Source organism: Helianthus annuus, chromosome 1, assembly GCF_002127325.2.
Source record: "Helianthus annuus cultivar XRQ/B chromosome 1, HanXRQr2.0-SUNRISE, whole genome shotgun sequence".
Taxonomy (NCBI): domain Eukaryota; kingdom Viridiplantae; phylum Streptophyta; class Magnoliopsida; order Asterales; family Asteraceae; genus Helianthus; species Helianthus annuus.
In genome coordinates, this window is record NC_035433.2 from 143,161,038 (window position 1) to 143,170,540 (window position 9,503).

Below are 9,503 nucleotides of genomic sequence, written 5' to 3' on the forward strand. Positions count from 1 at the left end.
GTCATTCAATGAGACTCCTCCCTTTTTTTACCCGCTCAATGCCCAAATACTTATATGGGTCAGCACGCGCCCAAAAGAAACCCGACCCTGTTACAAATATTAGATCACCATGTTTACACCGTCATTCTTTCACCAAAACCCTAATACACTTATACGCATTCAATCTACCCCACTCTCTGTTGATTCTCTCCTATTCATGCATCGCTTCTGTCATTCTATCATGTTAAGCATGTAATTCAGGAAGAGAAGATGGTGGTCGCGTCTAATTTGATTGCTACTTAATCGACGACCGCTGCCACAATCGTCTTCGCCTGATTCTATTCAAGGTAAGTGAAGTGTTCTGATTTCTTTTTTTTATATATGATTTGTAATATTTGTATTTAGCATTCCTTTGTTCATAGATCAGGGTTTTGACCTCTTTGTATTGGAACCCTCAATCAGTTGATGTTTCCTTTATCCCCGGTTTCTTATTCACAAGAGGTATGTTTCAACTTTTTTAGGTTTTTATTGTTTCACATTGTTAATCGCCTCTTTAAACGTACACATGTTTATTTATCGCAACTTGCAATTCAATTAGATTATGGACCTAAAGGATTCGACTATGATGCTGCCATTATTTTACCAGGTTTGTTATGACCTTTATGTATTTTGACCTTTATGTGTTTGATTAAGATTTGTCTCATGCTCTTGATGTGATTTTGATTTGTTTGAACTTGTGTGGTTGTACATGTTATATTTGTTTGAAATTTACTCATATTAAAGGCATAAAAAGTTGTTGTTGTTCTGTTACAATTTTATTAATGATAAAACCGTTGACTTTTGCAAGGTCACGCCAAAGGTTAAAAGAGCTAATGGGCTACACCCTTGAGCTTAAATCGTCTCAAATTCGTCATGAACAAGCAAGTTGGGGTTTATTCATAGACGGTGAAGCATACGGTGACTTGGTAATAGCACACTACGCAGGTATAATCTACTCTCCTGCATATTACCATTACATCTTTGGATACCCAAGAGTCAATACACAAAACCCGTATCTTATAACCCATTACGATGGGACTGTAATTAACGGTCAACCTTGGGGTACTGCTGGTGAAACCACTAAACCATGTAGAGGATAAAGATAGGATAAAGCATGTGGATATTTGACAATTGCTCACTATGCTGGAGATGTATGCATTTTATCTTAACCCATGTTCATCGTTGGAATAGTATTTGTTTAAAATTAAAAGATTTTTTTTTCTTTAGGTGCAATATCAATTTGAAGAGTTTATTGACAAAGAATAAAGAGTATGTGGTTTCTGAACTGAGGGGGTTGTTTCTGCAAGTTCTGGTAAGTAGGATTCTCTCTATATGCATAGATTTGTAATTCTTTATATTATGTTTTACACGTGTCATAAATATTGCAGCCCTAAGGATTGTGTTGTGACTTTACAAATGTGAAATTCTATTCAACAATCACAAAATAATGTATTTTGGTAGACTCGAATCAGTATACCTAAAAAATGTAATGTTATGAGACTTAACCAGCTAGATACTAAACCAAGTAGATTGATCATCACAAGTTTGGTGTTTTAGTGTTTTGAGCATTTTGACATCATTTTAAAAATGAATCGGTCAATTTAGGTTATGTTTAGGGGTGGCAACAAAAACCCAACCATGATATTTTGGGTTATTTTGGGCCTTTTTATAGAAGGAAATAAGTCAGAATGGGCTGGGAATTTAGTAAAGATGGGTTAAGATGGGTTTTAAAATAATCATCTAAATTTTAAGATGGGTCAGGATGGGTTTTAATTCTCTAACCCAAAAACACGCAACAGACTTCATGGATTCAAGTTGAGAAAACCCTAGTAGTCAAATCGATCAAATCCACGCGAAATTCAACCTCACCGGAACCAATTTCTTCAACCAGACTGGAACCCAAAATACAATACCTGTTCTTCAAGAGGAACCAACGACAATTGGGGATTAGGGTTCATAAATCTCTCCATCCTGTGATCAAATTCCCAACATCATCACGTCATTAGGTTTAATGTTTCTTGTGAATGTATAAATTTGTTGAAACCATAAGATTATACATTCAACACAGCCTATTATTTTATGTTGCAGCAACTTCTTTGATTGAGAAATTGAATTTGGAGAGAGGGTTCATGAAGTGATGAGGTGTATGGTGAGAAATTTTGTGTGTGTGTGGGGGGGGGGGGGGTGTTGAAGGAGGCTGTTGGTATGGTTGTTTAGACGAGGAACCGAGGTTTGGAGCTGTGTACTCGAATGTTAAACTGTTTTGTTGGTGTTGCAGTGGAGATGGGTTCGGTTGAAGTTGCACGTAAGGTGTTTGATGAAATGTGTGAGAGGTGCGACTCCGGATTCTTCTACTTTCAAGATTTTGATCACCTGCCATTGCAAAGTTAATGAAGTTTCACTAGTTGATCAGTGGGCCTAGGCTCGCACCTGAGTGAGCCTTGACATCTATACATTGTGTTTGTTTTTATATTAAAAAAGACAGACTCAATGGCTGTTCAACAAATAGGTTTATTCTCAATTTCCAAGTTATCTGATCTTAATAATGGCTTTCATGAGTTGCTGTAGATTTTTCATTGAGATTAGTATTGATTTTCTTTATGAAATATGATTGTGCTTTCATGATGAAGAACACCTTAAGTTTGCTACAATCATGGTGACTCATGGTTTTCTTGTTGTTAATAGTCTGTTCCTGGTTTAAGTATCTTCTAAAAAGAGAAAAGAAATCAATCCTCCACCTGCAAATAGATTTATAGCAAGATACACATTATCACCTTGTTACTATTTCATTTTTTTTTTTTTTGGATTTTTTGATTTTTTTTTAATTTTTTTTTGACTTTTTTGTTATTTTCTGATTTTTTTAAAATTTTTTGTTGATTTTTTTTATTCTTTTTTTAGTTTTTTAATTTTTTTTTGATTTTTTTAATTTTTTTATTATTTATTTATTTATTTATATTTTTAGCCTATCATGCCTAAATCCATCTTGACAAAAACCCATCTTGACCTAAACCCATCCTAACCCATTTTTTAATAAACCCATCCTAACCCAAACCCATCCTAACCCATACCCATCCTAACCCATTACCCAAACCTACCCAACCCACCCATTTTGCCACCTCTAGTTATGTTTAAACTATATTTAGAGTAAATTGCCATTTTAGTCCCTGAGTTTTTTCCAAATTTGCCATTTTAATCCAAATAGTTTTTTTTTGCATCTGAGTCCCTGACTTTTACATTTTGTTGCCATTTTGATCACTTTGCCTAACTCCATCCAAAAACCCAGTTACTCTTTTCAATTTAAACCTTTTCAGTTGCCATTTTGATCCAATTATAATTATAAATTAGCAACAAAAACATGCAATATAATTTGTACATTGTGCTTTGGGAATTTTTCAAAAAAAAACTTGATTTTTTACTTTTAACCCAAAGGTTTTACCTTTTGCAATTTTAACCCTACATAATTTGTTTTTTCAACTTTAACCCAAAACTTTTCATTATTTGCAATTTAACTTCACAACTTTGTCACTTATACTTTTCATCTTTCACAAATTTTCGTTTTACGTATAGTTCTAATTTTTTCGAGTTAATACGACGCAACGTACGACTGTGGTTCAACTTTTTATTTTTATTTCAAATTTTGCAAGTTAACACGGCGCAACGTGCATGTGTGGTTCAACGTTTTTACCTCTGTTTTTTCATGTTTGACAGGTTCGTCGCAACACACAGATCCTATGTCAAGTCAGTGTGGTGGTCGATGACGGTTGTGTGGCATTAGTACTATTTGACACCGTTTTACACCCCGCCGCAACGCAGGGTGTGTTTTGGGGGGTTTGAAAGAAAAAATGGTTATGCATATGGTTGTTGTAACCATGGCTTTGGGGGTTTTCCAAAAAAAATTGATTTTTTTTACATTTCACCCAAAAGTATTTCATAAATTACTTTTAACCCAAAACATTTTTTTTACTTTCAACCCAAAACTTTTTATCTTTTGCAATCTATCCTCACAACTTTTTTACTTTCAACTTTGGTCCTTTATAGTTTTCATTTTCCGCAAATTTTTCGCTTTATGCTTGCTTCTAAATTTTGTGACTTAACACATCGCAACGTGCGTCTTTGGTTTAACGTTTTTACCTTTCGTTCTAAATTTTGTGAGTTAATACGACGCAACGTGCGTGTGTGGGTGAACGTTTTTACAATCGTCTATTTTTTCCCGTTTGATAGGTTTAACATAACGTGCGGGTCCTAGGTCGACTTAGTTATAACTAAAGAATACCCCGCAATCCTAGTTCTTAAAAAAACATAAAAATTCTAAAAAATCCAAATAATTCTAAAAAATCCAAAAAATCCGTTTTGGCGCGAACCGTTTCGAACACGAACCGTTTTGGCGCGAACCGTTTCGAACACGATCCGTTTCGAGCTGAACCGTTTCGACGCGAACCGTTTCGACCCGTACTGTTTCGAACCGAACCGTGCCGTATCGAACCGAACCGTTTCGAGCTGAACCGTTTCGACCCAAACTGTTTCGAGCTGAACCGTTTCGACGCGAACCGTTTCGACCCGTACCGTTTCGAAGCCGAAAACATTTCGGTTCGATACGGTATGGGTCGAAAAGGTTCGGTTCGAAACGGTTCGGCTCGAAACGGTTCGGGTTCGAAACGGTACGGTTCGAAACGGTTCGGGTCGAAACGGTTCGCGTCGAAACTGTTCGGTTCGATACGGTACGGGTCGAAACGGTTCGGTTCGAAACGGTTCGCGTCGAAACGGTTCGGTTCGAAACGGTTCGCGTCGAAACGGTACGGTTCGAAACACTTCACGTCGAACGGTTCGGCTCGAAACGGTTCGTGTTCGAAACGGTACGAGTCGAAACGGTTCGTGTCGAAACGGTTCGGCTTGAAACGGTTCGCGTCGAAACGGTACGGGTCGAAATGGTACGGTTCGAAACGGTTCGCGTCGAAACGGTTCAGTTCGATACGGTACGGGTCGAAACGGTACGGTTCGAAACGGTTCGCGTCGAAACGGTACGGTTCGATACGGTACGGGTTCGAAACGGTTCGCGTCGAAACGGTTCGGTTCGATACGGTACGGGTCGAAACGGTTCGGTTCGAAACGGTACGGGTCGAAACTGTTCGTGCCGAAACATTTAATCGTGCCGAAACATTTAATGATTTTTGGATTTTTTAAAATTTTTTTGATTTTTTAGAATTTTTATGATTTTTTAGAATTTTTTTTATTTTTATATTTTTTTGAATTTTTTAGAATTTTTATGAATTTTTTGAATTTTTTGAATTTTTTGAAATTTTTTTTGATTTTTTGGAATTGGATCAAAATGGCAACTGAAAAAACATTTTTTAAGGAAATCCCCAAAATACCCCTGTTGTTTTTGGATGGAGTTAAACAAAATGATGGCAACAAAATGTAAAAGTCAGGGACCTAGATGCAAAAAAAAAAAACTATTTAGATCAAAATGGCAAATTTGGACAAAACTCAGGGACTAAAATGGCAATTTACTCCTATATTTATCTAAAAGGTTGAACGAGCAGATTTATATACAAAATAGCTTTGTAGAACAAACGGGTTGAACGGGTCGGAATTGACTAAATTGTATTTTTATTACATAAAACCTATTAATTATTTTTAGAGAGTTAAAAAAATATATTAATTGTGTTATAATATAGTGTTCGAGTCAACTCAATACGGCCATTTTGCCATCTCTCTCTCTCTCTTTTTTTAATTTGACATACACGCTTAAGGAAGTAATTGTGTTGACTTGGATTGCAATCTCATTTTGAAGAATAGTTTGTTCATTATCTAGAACATGCGTGCGTAAGATCGTGTATAAATGAGTAACAAGCTTATTTTCAACTAATTCCATATGGTGTCTATTGCTTTCAGGGAATGGTCTTGAATAATATGTGGTGTCATAAGCAAAAACCTTCAGGATGCAGATTTTGTGAACCTATAACTAATCCAGATGCTGGAAAGATGGATTTTGAGCAAAAGACCAGAACATTACTCAAGCTAAATTATTGAAAACTAAGTGGAAAGTTTCCTATACTATAAGTGTTGAGAGCACCATAGCCAAAGGTAATGGATCGGGGTGTCTCTTATTAGGTTTATTATAGAAAATGGTTCCTATTTGTCCAGTTTGCATATGAACAAACTAAATTCAAAGTATTCTAACTTGTTAAAACCGCGTGTACACGCGGGCTCCAACCTAGTTTTATATAGATGTAATTAATTATATATTATTAAAACGACCCTCACCCTACCCACCCCACCTCTTCTTCCCTTCTCCCCACAACTCTTCTCCATATTTTGTCTTCATTCTTGAACAACAATCCACCATAATAGCACCCACCATCATAATAACTCCACCACGCTGCCACCACCTCACCCCGACATCACCGGAAAACTCACCACCGTAACACCTCCACCCCGCTGCGCCACCACTTGCAAATCTCCACCTGTTTCCTCTAATTTCACGAATTAGGGCTCGGTAACAGGAACAATTAATCAATGTCGAACAACAGGTGGAACTATAGGTCAGTGGCTTCGAACCGAGGAAATCTCTGGCAGTGTAACCGCTGTCAGCTCCGGCTCGTGCTCCACTCCTCCGGCGGTACTTTATCTCTACTCCGTCGATTGTTCCGCATTCGGAAGCTGTTTATAAACAGAATACTGCTAATAAGCTTCATAATTTGAAGGATAAGCTCAAGGTATAGTATTGTTAACAACTATTTTAGTGTTTACTTATTGGTAGTTTTTAGAATTTTAGAATATATATGATTTGGTATACTAAATTTGGTATCGATACGATACTGGTTTGATTACAGGATTTGATACCATTTCCTCATCAATAATTTAAATATCCAAGTTAATTTTACATGTTATAATTCAGAAAAAGGACAAAAAAGAAAACAAAAGAAGTTGTGTATATAAAACCTCATTCAAACAAAATACAATTTACTTACCACGTGTATACCACGTGTATGAAAAGCCATCTAAACGGTGCAATTACTTGCGTTGCTACGTGTCATGAGCTCAAAGGTGATGTTAGGGATGAGCTCAGTACCGACAACTCCCAAAAGTGGGTACCGGTACCGAATATACCTGGTACGGCACCGGTATGGTACTAGCATTTGAGGGTAAAAACCGGTACCAAAAATGTCAAAAGTCGGTACCTAATCGGTACTAAAAATGTACCCTGTTTGGTAAATTTGGTACCCGTACCATTTGCTTATCCCTATGTGGTGTTACTATTCATTTAATTCTGTGCTTAATATATAGGTAATATATAGTATGTTAATGTTAAATCGGATGAATGGTTTGTTAAATTGCAAGTTTATCCAGCTGTTTAAATTCATAGGGTTTACGAGTTTGAGTCAAACAAGTTTGGAAGTCATTGATATAAATAAATTGTTAGAAAAGTCTTGTTCTTTGTTTTGATCACAAAAATTCGATCATTTCATTCACAGGCTCCTCTTACGAAAGAGTTAGTATTTAGAGGTTGTATGTGGAGGATTTAAACCATATACAGTAATACTTCTCTTTCCTCTTCTTTTTAGCCTTGGTGAGTCCTACATTTTTAAAGCTTTTTAAAAACATAACTCATGTAAAGGATCTTACTCATCCATTATTTTTTTTATTGGCAATTTCAGTTTATTTGAAATTCCCAATTTCATGCCAATTATATTAAAATTTGAATATTCTTTATGTTTTTCTAATTATAGTTGTCATATGTATATGTGATGAAAACAGGCTAGCAGGAGCGACTCTTATAGCTCCAGCAGTTAACTATTGGTGGCCCCGCTTGCCATAAACTTATTTCAACAGGCATTTTCGAAGCAGTTTCTTCAAGATCAATGGAGTCTACATGTCGCTCACCTGCTCACCTACTGGTGGAACACGCAAAAACGGTTTCCAAGTCTAACCGTTACCGCTCACAGCCCTGATATTCTTTCTCGCCAAAGATATCTATGTATATTTTTTCAATGAAAATTTTAACTATTAATTCAATATTATTTCTTTTTAATATTTTCCAAATTTTTGGTAGTGCTTCTCCATTATTCTTTTTATTTTTTTTTTCAGCGTTACTGTTTTTTTATTTTTTTTCATTATTTCTATTTGATTTCTGATTGTGTTTCTTCTATCAATTCTATGTTTCATTTCTTCTTCTGTCTGTGAATAATTTGTCAAACCTTTAGGTCGATTTTGACTAAGTGATTCATGAATTATCTTATTGCTGATTATAGAATCCTTTTCTCTTTCAGTTTCATTTGATTCATATATTTCTCTCGTTATAAATAATGGAATTTTCTTTCCTTTTAAAAGTTCTTTACACTGGCAGAGCAGGAGTTGAGGTACTAAATATACTTCGCGTTTGACATTCTCTGTTTTTTTTTGTTTAACCTGTTGTTTGAAAAAATGTGGATCTATGGTCTCTCTTTCTTGGTTTTAAAAAGCATGCCTCAGGCGCGCTTAAGCGCGAGGCGCAACAAGGCTCACACCCTGGGGCTTTTTCGCTCAGCGCCTAGAGTAATTACAAGAAGCCCCAAAAAGGTGCGCTTTCTTGGGATTTTTCTGGGCTTTTTTGCCTGAGGCGCGCGCCTCTTGTACCCGAGGCGTTTCTATGCATCTAACTGTTGTACCTTGGATTTTCTGGCTTGTACACGCAGCTAAAATCATACAAAAACCTTACTTGAGCATTGGATTCGGTACATGGGAATTTGATCCAACAGAAATTGAAAACCCGTTTCCAGAAAACAAAACGAAGGGTATATGGCAGGGTGATGAGGATATTCTTGTGCCCGTGACACTGCAACTGTATATAGCCCAACAATTTCCATGGATAAACTATCACGAACTCACGGCTGCTGGTAGTTGGAGTTAGTAACTAGGGTTTTGTTGTTTGTGATTTGGGGATTTGTATTTGTGATTAGTTAGTTAATTCGTTTATTAATATTCAGAGTGTTGTAGAAAAGTGATCTTTAAGAAGTTTATATCTTGATTCTGTAATTCTATAACTAGGTTAGTAAACATGTGTATCTTACTGGTTGAATAAAGGAAATGTTAGATGGTGATGGAGATTTGTGAATTGATAAGTGTTGCAAGATCCTGCAAAAAGTTTGTATCTTGATTCTATAACTAGGTTAGAAAGTAGAAACCGGCCGGTTGAATGAAGTAAATTTAAAATAGGTAGTAATGAAGATTTAGGAATTGTAAAACTATATTTGTAATTTGGGGTCATAAGTAACTTACATTTATGGCCAATTAGTTAATTTGTTTATGTAAAGGATCTTGTAATCATATATCATATCTAACACACTACTCATTCCCAATTTCATGCCAGTTAGATTAAAAGTTGAATTTTCTATATGTTTTTCTAACTATACTTGTCATATGTATATGTGATGAAAACAGGCTAGCAGGAGCGACTCTTATAGCTCCCGTAGTTAACTATTGGTGGCCCGGCTTGCCATCAAACT

The 9,503-nt window shown here is 36.1% G+C and overlaps 1 long non-coding RNA gene across 14 annotated transcripts; it reads left to right on the forward strand.

Annotated features, from left to right (window-relative positions):
- Window positions 1–88: 88 nt before the first annotated feature.
- LOC110883061 lies at window positions 89–9,112 on the forward strand. Of its 14 annotated transcripts, none has more exons than XR_002560345.2 (10): window positions 89–326; window positions 402–480; window positions 578–625; window positions 827–963; window positions 1,246–1,330; window positions 1,818–2,527; window positions 5,911–6,734; window positions 7,494–7,588; window positions 7,777–8,577; window positions 8,694–9,112. It is a non-coding gene; the product is annotated as an uncharacterized LOC110883061 (long non-coding RNA). The 14 variants fall into 14 exon arrangements; XR_002560348.2 differs by having other exon boundaries at window positions 5,911–6,102; window positions 6,549–6,734; window positions 7,777–9,112; XR_002560350.2 differs by having other exon boundaries at window positions 1,818–2,024; window positions 2,107–2,527; window positions 7,777–9,112.
- The last annotated feature ends 391 nt before the right edge of the window (window positions 9,113–9,503 follow it).